Raw genomic sequence first — 13270 nt, 5'->3', positions numbered from 1 at the left:
CACGTTTAGACACCCAGCCAATGCAAGAAGTTTAGCACACTGCCAACACAACAAGCTTAGCACACAACCAACACAACACGTATAGACACCCAGCCCACACAAGAAGTTTAGCACACTGCCAACACAACAAGCTTAGCACACAACCAACACAACACGTTTAGACACCCAGCCAATGCAAGAAGTTTAGCACACTGCCAACACAACAAGCTTAGCACACAACCAACACAACACGTTTAGACACCCAGCCAATGCAAGAAGTTTAGCACACTGCCAACACAACAAGCTTAGCACACAACCAACACAACACGTATAGACACCCAGCCCACACAAGAAGTTTAGCACACAACCAACACAACACGTTTAGACTCCCAGCCAATACAAGAAGTTTAGCACACAACCAACACAAAACGTTTAGACTCCCAGCCAATACAAGAGGTTTAGCACACAGCCAACACAACAAGCTTAGCACACAACCAAAACAACACGTTTAGACACCCAGCCAATACAAGAAGTTTAGCACACAGCCAACACAACAAGCTTAGCACACAACCAACACAACACGTTTAGACACCCAGCCAACACAAGAAGTTTAGCACACAACCAACACGACACGTTTAGACAATCCAGCCAATGCAAGACGTTTAGCACACAGCCAACACAACAAGCTTAGCACACAACCAACACAACACGTTTAGACAACCAGCCAATACAAGAGGTTTAGCACACAACCAACACACCACGTTTAGATACACAACCAACACGTTTGGCACACAACCAGCACAGCATATCATACAAGACACCACACATACATCCAACACAGTAGACCTATACCACATCGTTCAGTTTCACATAGCGTTGGTATTGGCTAAACAACAAATTGCGATGTGAAACACAACACATTTAGCACACAACACGTTTAGCACACAATCAAAACAAGTTTAGCACACAACAAACGAAACAAGTTTAGCAAAAAAACACATTTAGAAACACAGCAAACAAAACAAGTTTAGCACACAGTCATCACAAATTTAGCACACAACCAACACAAGAGTAGCACACAACCAACACAACATGTTTAGCACATAGCCAACACAAGTTTAGCACACAACCAAATGTAGACACGCAATCAGCAAAACATATTTAGCACAAACCAACACAACAAGCTAAGCACACAACCAACACGGCACATCACACAAGACACTGCAAATACACCCAACACAGTACACCTGCTCCACATCCTTGGGTTTCAAGTAGTGCTGGTATTGGCTAAACAACAAACTGATGCGTTGTAAGTACCAGATGTCGCTGGCACTTGATAGGTGGTATATGGACCTATGTAGACGGGTACAAGCAGGGATAAGAACTCTGAGTGAACTTTCCTAAAGTGTGACACAACGATAACGGTGTAATGAATGGGATTTGTATCTGATTACAGTAAATTGCAATGTGGCTATGTCCCTGTTTTCCCTGCATGCTTCTACATGCTCTCTGGCTCTGTTCTCTTTGGTCTTTTTTTTTTCTTTTCCCCTTTGCTTTTTTCTCTTTTTGTTGTTTATGATCATTATTGGTATAATGGTATATTGTCTAAGAAATCTTCTGTCCATGTAACTTGTTTCAATTTTATTTCTGTTTGTGGCTATAAAATAAAAAGAATAAAAAATAATAATAAAGTGAAGGAAAGAGATGACACCAGACTACCACAGTTTGCACTGACGGAGACCGGGAGCAGAGATGGAAGAAGCTTGAGGTGGAAAGAGGCTGACTTGGGTCGGCTTTGTTACCACTTGTGTGAGTCGCTGTAGGCAATCTACCCGCCTTGAAAGGACTATAGGGACATGTTGAATGTGGCAGGGTCAAACGGTAAGAGATTTGGCCAAGGTTCACTATGAGCTGCCATGTTTGATAAACTTCCTGACCCTGCTATGTTGCATGTTGTGGGGCATTACTGTGATTACAACAGCATGCACTACCCTGAAGCACCACCAACCAACCAATAACAAAACACATTAGATTTCCCTCTTTTCAACAAGAATCCCATCAGTGGAACCTCCTTCTCCACAAGCAGAAAAACTGTTCGATTTTCTCTTGGAAAAGGACAAGAAACATTCAAGACCACCCGGAGTCTAGGAAGGTAGTGAAGATGTGGTTGACACCAAGATGAGGAAGCAAAGAGCAAGCAAACCCACCAACCTTCATCATTAAGAATGAATGGACAATGCAAGACCTGGATTCAACAAACAAGAAGGTTGAAGAGGCTATTGAGATGTAAAAGAGCAAAGAGCCAACAAACCCACCAACCTTCATCACGAAGAACGAACGGACAATGTAGGACCTGGATGCAACAAACAAGAAGGTTGGAGAGGCTATCGAGATGTAAAAGAGCAAAGAGCCAACAAACCCACCAACCTTCATCACGAAGAACGAACGGACAATGTAGGACCTGGATGCAACAGACAAGAAGGTTGGAGATCCTATCGAGATGTAAAAGAACAAAGAGCAAACAAACCCACCAACCTTCATCACGAAGAATGAATGGACAATGCAGGACCTAGATGCAACAAACAAGAAGGTTGAAGAGGCTGTCAAGATTTAAAAGAGCAAACAAACCCACCAACCTTCATCATGAACAACGAATGGACAATGCAGGGCCTGGATGCAACAAACAAGAAGGCTGACGAGGGTATCTTTTAGAGCCTCTACTGTTGCCTTAAGAGTTGGCACCTATGCTACATAGCCTGTGCAGTCTCTGCTTCGTGATGTTCAGGCATGAGCAGAAGTAGTTCAGCAAGGAGAGGATTGTACATCAGACTCTCTATTCTGGAACCATGTCAGAACTCTTTTTGACTTGTCTTTGATGGATGATGTGCTGAACCATCAGCTGCAGGTTCTGATATAGCAGCTCAAAGACATATCTGAATGAGGCCCTGACTGGCTGACAACTCCCAAAAGCCTGTTTTGAGTCACCCTGTGTTCAATGGAGCAAAGATTGATTGGATCACAATTGGAGGATATGATAAACAAATCGGCAGAGGATCACACCCTGATGACACATATCTGTCCTCCTTTCAGACGTTGAGGGTTTGAATACTGCTAAGCATCTGGCCATCCTCCATCCAAAAGGTCTGGTCAGCCCTTTTGTGGCACAGTTTATGCATGACAGGGGTAGTCGCTGCACTGAAAATTACCCACTCCCTCCTCCAGTCCCAAAATGAATGTTATATTTTATGTTATACTGCATTTCTAAAGCGCTCAGCTACTCAGAGTATCCCGGCGCTGCTACCCTAGACCCCCACCACCAGCTGAACAGAGAAATGGGCTTAAAATAGTAATGTTTTTAGGTTCTTTTTGAAGACAGCCAGATCCGCAATCCTCCTGAGAGCAAGAGGAAGCTCTTGGCAATGCCAAGAAGGTGGGTGAACGGCTCCTGCAGTATTCAAGTATGGCAGACAATGATTTCAGACTCGGAGATACTCCAAACACAAAGTGTAGACAACAGAATAGAATTCTAGTCTCCTCCTGAGGTTTTTTTTTTGTCTCAGCTCCAACAGCCCAATGCCCGCTTCACTGGCAGGGGTTATTAAAGGGAGCACTGGACCTGATCAAGAAGGGGCAGTGATTCCAGTGCCAAGAGGGGAAGAAAGCAGAGATACTATTCCTTGATGTTTTTGGTGCAGAAACCTTCTGTGGATGTTTTGACCAATTTTGGATTTAAACATAGTGAGCGTCTTTATCCAGTACTAGAGATTCAAGATGGTCACTGCACGGAGAATCCTGCCCTTGGTGTCTCCACGAATGTTTTTTGCATTGAGAGATCTCTTAGATGCTTCTCTTAACCCGTTCAGTGCTGCGAACGTCCAACGGTCGTCGCGTGCACTACCTCGCTAGTGCTGCGCACGACCGTTGGACGTCCGGATCCCGTTAGCGCAATCGAACGTCCGCACTGGGGCGGAATTTGCGGCGCGCTTAACGGGTTAATATCCCAGTTGTAGGAAAGTAGGATCTGTTTTCATGGTCACCCCCACTTTTTGCTTGTATCAGTCTGCATTTTTTTACTAGTCTGACTGGGATCATAATAATCAGGACCCCCGCCTCTGTGCTATCTCCATAGATTGACTATGGTAAGTACTTTTCTACCTCCCTAATCGGCTACTGGTGTACCCCTGTAAGTCCCGAGTATATGGTACTAAGGTCCCCAGGCAATAGGTACACCAGGGGTCTCCTACGGGCTGCAGTATGTATTGTGCCACCCATGTGAGACCACTCAAACTGTGACTACAGGCCTGCCATTGCAGCCTGTGTGAGTTAGTGCTGGCACCTCTAATGACAGATGTAAGATTTCTTATATCTGAGGTCACTACACTTAAAACCTATAAGTCACCCCTACGGCAGGTTCTTCACTCCTGAGGGCAGGGTGCTTAGTTAAATGTGTGAGGGTGCCCCAGAATGATCTAGACACCCCTACAAATCCCGGAGACTATTCTCCAGGCTGTATAAGTGCAGTCAGCCGTTTTAATACATATAGTGGGCATCAGTTATTATGAGATGTCTAACTATATAGAGGCTGCACCTAACCTGGTCAATGTTTTGTATCAAACATGTTGGAATCATACCCCAACACCGCTCCCAGTGTTGGAAGTTAAATGTTAAATGTTGTATACTTGTAAAGCGCACAGCTGCCCCGTCAAAGGGTCGTCCCGGCGCTGTATACCGCTGGGGAACCCATCCTGGCTTTCCCTGCGAGATGGTCCCTCCTGGGCATCTCCAAGGGGAAGACAAGCATCCCCGGCGCTGATGGGGCCGTTAGTAGAGATTAAGCAAGCTATTGCCCAGAGTTGCTGAGTGGGACCCATGGTTGGAGTAGGCACCGAGGCGAAAATTATCGAGTCCGCTGACCATGGCCCAAGACCCTGCCGTGTCGGGAATCGAACCCTGGTCCCGGGCCGACCTCTGCTTCCGGGTCTGCCGCCTCTAACCAGTGAGCCACACCACTCCACTGCCGCCTCTAACCAGTGAACCACTCCACTTTACTCCACGGAAGTATGAGCACAAGTACTAGGGGGCTCCCTATGGGTACCCCCTAAACTCCCGGTTAAATCGTTTCAGGGTCTGACAGCAAGCAAGTTCGGCTTTGACCACAGACATAATTCTGCCCTCCTGCTGCTGAGCCAAAGTCGAGCAGGGGAAGGTAGAACAATAGGTTTCCTGTCGCAGGGAGGTGTGACCCCTCCCCAGACAGGACCTAGTGTATTGGGCTAGGGTGAGGGCGCTTGCCAGCGCCACCAGACTGCTTTGAAGTGTACGTTTGGTAACCTCATTGCATACTCCAGTTTAAACCAGTTCACAGAGCCTTGGGCTCCCGCCGTGGCATAAATCTAGACAAAGGACATGTCTACTAGCCTTTTAGTGGACTTGCTCCTTTCACAACGCAGCTCCGTCTGGTTGCTGCTGCTGTCTCTGTTGCTGCTGCTGACCCCTGGTCAGGAGTTCAAGGCCCTCCTCCACCCGCAGGCTCTTGCCTGTGCCTCATCCTTGGTGGTCTAGTGGTAGAGCATCACTGCTCTGCAGCTTGACTACCCTTCTGGCTCTCTTTCTCCTTTTCTCTCTCACTTTCTCTTTAAATTTCTCCTGCTTCTGCCTTTTGTGATTCTCTTTTTCTCTATCCTTTTTTTTGCTCCATTGTTGCCCTTGCCACTGCGATCCCCATGGCTCCTCCCCCTCCAGTGACCCTTCCCGCTCCTGCATTTTTCCACCTCCCAGCTGTCCAGCACTACTTAATGGCAGATGCAGTGCAGTGAAAGTGCAGTTCACTAAACTTTTGGTGGACTTGCTCCGTTCACAGAGTAGATCCGTCTAGTAGCTGCTGCTGTCCCAGTTGCTGACACCAGCAGGCTCCTGCCTGTGCCTCCTCCCTTGTGGTCTAGTAGTAGATCTTCACTGCTCTGCTGCCCTGCTGCCCCCTTTTGTCTCTCTTTCCATTTCTTCTGCTTTTGCCTTTTTTGCTTTTCTTTTTCCCTTTCCTTGTTCCTGTTTTTTTACTCCTTCATCTCCCCTGCCACTGCTTTCCCCCATGCCCCACCTCCTTACGGTGACCCTTTTCACTCTCACATTTTCCCACCTCTTAGCTGTCCAGCCCCCCACAGCACTACTTAATGGCGGATGCACGCAGTGTGCATGCCAAAGGCAAATCCATCTGTGCCAGTCTGTGCCTGGACTTCACCCAGGACCCTGCTTCTAGGACCTTCCACCACAGGGACACAAGCACCCTCCTCACCCTCAACTCAGGATGCCACACCACCTGTCACCTAGTGCCACCGAAGGAGACCTATGTACCCTTCGTCTGCCGGAACTGCAGCCACATCTTCAGCCAACTCGCCAGCTCCTCTCACTGCATCATCTACACCATGGGCATTTCTTGTTGGTGAGCTGTTCGAGGTCCTCTTGAGATTCCTGTGCCTCCGGCCTGTGGGTCCTCTTGAGGGTCTTCTTCTGCTCCAGTGGGCGCTCTTGCTTGCTCAGGGCCTGCTCTGATTCTCCTGCTTGTGGTGAGTCAGTCGGACATTGCCAGTCTCAACATTGCTCCTTCTTCGCTTTTCATACCTGTTGTGGCTGCCAAGGCTTGTTGGTGCTCCCACTGGACACCAACTTCCTGGTTCTCGACGTTTGACGTGGGACAGATTGTGCACAGCTCCTGGTCTTCCTCTGCATCACTTGGTCCTCACAGCTGCAGCAACAAGGTCACCATCAACTCACCGGAACCACCAGTTATCGGTGGGCATTGCTCTTCCCTCCCTTCTGGTCACCTCCAAGTGGCATAGACTCTGCCCCTCTGCTTACAGGTTTTTCACTTCAAGAATCCACCCTTGTATTCCACCAGACTCTTGCACAGTCTTGCAAGCGCTATCTTTCCTGAAGTCCTCCATTGTATCTACAGCGGATTCTGACATCACTTCGCACCTATGCACCCGGCTTGCCTGATGTGGGTATCCTGGTTCCTGGGGTATCCACAGGTGGGCTGACTCTCCAACCTTTTGTCTTCCACATGGTTTCTTCAGGGTCCACTTTGAAGGGTCCTTCTTCTCCAAAACTGCAACTGCAGCTTCCCCGTTGACATGTATTGGCCACGCGGCGGAGTTTCCACTCTGCACAGCCTCCGTGGGGATCCTGGATACTTACCTCCTTGGTTGGTTTCTTGTGTCCCCAGCTCCTCTGAGTCTCCTGGTGCCATTCCAGACTGCCTAAACTTTAGAGCCTAAATCAAAAAGTGACATAAGTAAGACACTGCTTCATTTTGTTAATTACCTTTAATCCTATTCTCCACTGCCTCTTGAAACTTAATATTCACAAACACAAGCAATGGTTTTACTCTCAATAATTTAATTGGTGCATTGCTCAAAACAACAAGGCCTTGTCGCACAATTGAAAAATTGAAAACGAGGTGGCAAGCAATTAGTGGCACTAACCAAAGCATGGGGCTTAAATCGCATGCACAGGAACACTTAACAAGTGCGTGCCATGGCAGATGGTGATAATAACATTGCACGGTTTGACCGCTTTTCATCAAAATTGTTTTGTGTCATATCTACAGTTAATTTTTTTCTATTTTTCCTTTTCAGATAAAACAAGTTAGCTGAAAATCATAAGTTAGCTTACCAATAGGAGAGAAGGAATTTTTCCCTTGCACTGTACACACCTTAGTGTGTGTGCACTCATTCACTGTAGACTGAGCAAATTGTTTAGTCAATTCACCCTTGTTTGGTCCTAACGAAAAAACAACCAGTATTTTAGGGCTAGAGGGACGTTTAAAGACCAGTGCCTAAGTAATGTCCCCCAGAGGACTGAACTATACACAATAAACTTAGGGGTCTAAGAGCTGAATCAGATATGTATTCGCTAATGTAAGTCATATGTCTAACAAGTACAATAGGAATACGAAAAAATAAATGACAGACCAAATCGCCAAAATATGAAACACCTGTAACCGTGAGTCACCCCAGTTGTTTGGATTCCCATCAAAGTCTTGTAAGATCAATATTCTCATTTGGTAATCCTTAACGGGTATTGTGTCTCTTGATCATTGAGATCACATGCATACCCTCTCGGATGGTTCGGGGTAGCGACCACAATCACACAGATATCTCAAATGATGTAGATTCGATGGGAAAAGTGCAGTGCGAAAAGTAAAAGTGGTGATTTAAAATAGGATAGGGAACTAACAAAAAACTTTTAATGGGCGTTGGCCCCTTCCTGGTTAAAAACAAGAACAGTTTGGCAAAATCGTCGCAGTGATAACAAATAACTGCGAAGAGACCAACATGTTTCAGCCACGGAGGAAGATGCCTCAGGCTTTCGTCAGGGTCTCTGTTCTTAGATAAGCTACTGCCTATATATGTGTATTAACGTGTGTGAAAAATTATACAAAAAAACACACAAGTGGAAAACATCAGAAAAGGATATAGTGTTCCTTCTTCTGCTCCCCCTGACTCAGTCATAGCTCGAGACAACGACGGACAGAGCGGGGTCTCACATATCCTGAGCCAGGTCCAGGAAGAGGTGAGGTCCACTCCCCGGAAGCACTGGTAACAAAGTACCAGCTTCCGAAGAGGAGTCCGCACAGAAGAAGGAACTCGGCATCCTGGGTTCGAACCCTATGATGAAGAATGCCACCAACTAGGCTGGTGGGTGAGGGTTCTTCTAAAACACCTATTGGTTTCTTGCACAAACTCTTTTTTGATGCATAATTAATAATTCTATGAGCCCATTCTTTTTGATTGTGGAGATAAACTTTAGATCGCCCATCTCCTAAGTGTTACTCATTTGCCCTTCAAAGGTAGCTTCTCCTTTGAGGCCCTCCTATTGGGCTAACACCTGTGTGGCTTCCTGCAGGAGGGAGGTAACATATCTCTACCATTTCTGGGAGTCGTTAACACGTCCCCCCAGGAGGGCAAAATGCTGTCTGCAGGACGAGCTCCATTCATATCTGTAATCGGGCACTGGAAAACCATGGGCAACTAAAGTGGCAACTTTTAACGTTGCACTTTGCCCACCAGTGACATTAAATTCGATGTAACTATTAAATCAGATTTAATCTACTGATTCTTTTGACTCAATCACAAATTAGCAGTGGAGTTACTAGCCTTTCCACAGTAAAAAGGGCAATTACGTGTTTTTACTGCTGGAACATGTAAAAGTACAGGTTCCACTTTTTAACATACAGCGCCCTGCCTTAGGGTTCCTTAGGTCGCCCATAGGGGTGAGTTATCGAGGAAGTTTGGTCTTTGCTATTACTTTAATTGGCAAAGTCGAGTTTGCAGTTTTCAACTGCTCTTCCTTCCAGTCTACAGTGGCAGACTGGGAGCCATGTCTTTCCTTGTCGTACTTGTGGGGGCACGACTAGTGCTGCAGTCACAAGACCCACCTCAACCTACAGATCCAGGGTACCCCTTGCACTTTATTCTACACACCTACAAGTAAGCATGGTTATGCCAATTGAGGAAAAGCCAACTAAACCTGCACAAAGGGTCAAAGCACATGCCCGGATTCCTGTTTAGCGGGGCTCAGGGCAATTTAGAGTCATTGCACCAGTACCTAGTAGTCAAAATGGGGGCATAAAGTCAGGGTAAAGCTGCAAAAAGCCTGTTTCCTTACAAATCTCTTCCACAGTGTCAGCACGCGCCCAGTACAGAGGGCTTGTCTGCAGCACTGCTGTTAGTTGAGGCCTCGTTCGTTTCCCCTTGTGAAGGCTCTCCAGTTGCACTGAGACCCAAGAATCAGAGACTGATCCCTGTTTCTCCTGCTGTGTCCTAAGTACTGCTGCATGGCGGGATCCTGCTTATCTAGCCAGAGGAGGTATTTGCTCCTCCGCAGCTGCTTGTAGTGACGATGGATGTCAGCGATTTGGGATGGGAGCCACTTTGGAAGATCTCATAGTTCAGGGACTATGGAGACAAAAACCTCTTCCTATTCAACGGAACTGGCTGCGGTCTGCAAAGCCGGGTTGTCCTTTGCTCCTTTTTCTCAGAACCATGCAGTCCAAAGCAGGACACGCACTCAGGTCACAAGATGCTACGTCAACCATCTAGGGGGCTCCAGGACTCCGACTGTTGCCCACCTGTCGGAATTAATAGACGCATGAGCTGAGAACATTTCTCGCTATTGGCAATTTATTTGCGAGGGATCAAGAAGGGGCTTGTGGACTTGTTGATCTGTGTGTTACCATACTTAGTTGGGAGACCTGAGCTGCGGATGTAGTGAGTTTTCAGTGGCCCGAGGGTCTTCTTCATGTCTTCCCTCCTTTTACTATCCTCAGCAAAGTCCTCTTCAAGATCAGGGACGGGCATGTGGAGGTTCTGTTAGTAGGCAAGTACTGGTACCTCCAACCTTGGTTTCCTCTTCTCTGCAGGATGTCTGTCCAATTCCCTTGGATATTTCCATCCTCCCCTCAGATTCCCAAAGATGCCAGAAGTGTCTCTCTGACGTCTAGCCCTGAAGTCTGGAATTAAAGATGTTGAGGTTGGAGGCTTTGGGTTGTGTCTTCTGAAGTGGCTCCATCTAGCCAGACCTCAAAAGCCCAGAGCACCTTAAAAGTCTATGAGGGACACTGAAGGCCCTTCTGTTCTTGGTGGGGTTCTCGAAATTGATTAACCTCTTCTTGTGTGGGTTGAAAGATTCTTAAATTTCCAATGGATGGTTTCCTTTTGGGGCTTACTGTGTCTTCTTTACATAGCCAATGGGCAGCTATTCAGGCTATTAGAGACACTTCCATTTCTGAGTTGATTCCCTGGCTAACCGTCTGTTAAAAAGTTTCTGCAAAGAATGTCAAATCCCTACCTGGGATCTTCTTCTTGTTCTTTCTATTTTACAGGAAGTACTTTTAAATCTGTTTCTTTAAAATTCCTTAAATTGATTATTTTGCCTTGGCAGCGATTTTGTCGGGTCGTAGATTGGGTGAAATTGGCGTTCTTCTTGCCCTTGAGTTCTTTATTAGATATTTTGAAGGAAAAGTTTAGCTTTCATTTCAGTTTAGCCATTTATAGAGCGCATGGTTACACCACTGGTGTGTCCCCACGTTGGAACAGGCACTATGAAAGGGTAAGGAACAGCCTTATTTGCATATCACAGCTGGTCACTCACTGTGGTCAGCATGCTACATTTAGTATGCTGTTAAGAATAACCATGTCTTCAGTTGTTTGCAAAATGTAGTTTCGCATGGTTCTGTTCTTAGGGCCATTGGTAAAGGGTTCCACGCTTTTGCTGCGAGGTATAAAGTGATGTAAATACCTGATCAACGTGTTTTGCCAAAAGTGGCCTCCTTTTTCCATCTTTCTCAGTAGTTCTTCCTGTATTTTTTCCTTTCCTTCTACAGACCAGGAATCCTTATGCCACACCTCAGATCTGCATAGGACAATTTGTGTTTATCTGCAAAGAACATCTTTCAGGAAGCTGGAATTATTGTTTCTCACTTTTAATCTTGCAAACAAGGGTCATCGCCCATGTAGGTGGGTAAGAATGACCGTTGTTTTGGCTTATCAGAAGGCAGCCATGTTACTTCCCTCCGCGCTTCAGGGTCGTTCTGCCAGGGGTATGTCTTTTTCCCGGGCTGCTTTCAGGAGAGTCTTCCTAAAGGACATTTGTGCAGCAGCCATCGGGGCATCTCCTTATACCTTTGTTGCTCATTACAAACTTCACATGGGAGAGGAGGTTTCTTCTGCTAATGGAATAGCTTTTGTGTCTGCAGTTCAATATGGGTGTTTCCGTCTGTTTGACAAAATCTTTAATAAACATCACTGGGTGTTGCATTATTTTGTGTTGTACTTCTTGCTGATTGGCAATTTGTACTACTCGTGGGTGTGCATTCATTGTGTGAGAACCAAGATAAGGAAGGTGAACGAGGACAGGAATGGCAAGTAACCCGAGCATGCCTTCATGGACTAAGGGGGCAGATTTACGAGTTCTGGCGTATCTCTGCAAATCAGCAGGGATGCGCCAGAACAGATGCGACACGCAAAACCACCCGTGCGCCACCACTGATGCACCGCATTCACAATGCGGCGTGCCGTGGTGCACGGCTGGGCAGATGCGTGTCGCATCCCCCAGCGTAAAGGCAGCGGATTGCTGGAGTCGCGACGTGGTTCCAGCAAAGGTCGGGGGCGCCCTATGCCTAACATGCTGTGTCACTCCTTACGCCTGCTTCAAGCAGGGCAGGGTTTTGATGCAGCATGGCCATAAAAGTGACTGCGTGAAATCTTGTAGATTTTACTGCTTCACTTTTTTGAGGCGTTCCTGCGCTGGAACCAGAACGCCCACATGAAACCTGATGCAGGTCTCATGTGGCACAGGGCTTTACAGCGTGACACATCTCCCTAGATGCATCACATTGTAAATACAGCACAACATGGCGCATGCTTTACGCAGTCGCTGCGTCACAGAAGTGACGCATCAGCAGCGTAAATGTTTCGCAAGGGGCTTGTAAATTTCCGGCCATGAAACCCAGAGGCGGAGCACGTCCAAATACGAGGAGATTCTAACCTTGCCCAGATATTCGATGAGTGGTGGTGGAAGAAATCACAGGGTATAAAAGTAATAAACACCCTAAAAAAAAGACGCCCACTGAACTACGGAAAGGCGTGAACAATATCCTCAATACGAGGTACTAACATATTGGCCGTTTTAACAAATGTGTAACTGACGACAGGCTTCGAATCAAGAGGGCTAGTATAAAGAAGGCCCCTGATATGTGGAGAGACTAACCTAATTCATAGATGGAAGTCTGAAATACTGTCTTACAGTTAATACCCTCTGCTAATGATCAAAATAGGATTAATCATATGAAGATTGGATGCTTTTTTAATGTTATGTCCTGATGAAGCTGTTTGTGCAAGAAACAAGGACACCGAAACGCGTCGACAAAAGGACCAAGTTTTTATTGTTGTATAATGTTGTCATTGATTTATGCATACTGTAATGAAATAACCTTTATGTAAAAACTTTTTTATACTTGTCATAACATTTATATGTGAATGTTTTTAATAGAACCAGGCAAGAAGCTTGGGAATATTTCCGAATCTGTTTTTAATAAATAAAATAAGAATATGTTTTCACATGTTGTAGACTTATGTTTTTATATATACCTAGACTACCAATGGCTGACTATATGATGTTCTGAGAACTGCATAATAATTGTAAAAACACAGAAAGGAAAAACTTTTTGATAGCTTGTAAATCTGCCCCTCAGTGTTTTAATAATGGGCAACGATTTTAAGAAGCCAAAGCA

Source organism: Lissotriton vulgaris, chromosome 7, assembly GCF_964263255.1.
Source record: "Lissotriton vulgaris chromosome 7, aLisVul1.2, whole genome shotgun sequence".
Classification (NCBI taxonomy): Eukaryota; Metazoa; Chordata; class Amphibia; order Caudata; family Salamandridae; genus Lissotriton; species Lissotriton vulgaris.
The sequence above is the reverse complement of the archived record's forward strand: the minus strand, read 5'-3'. Positions refer to the sequence as shown.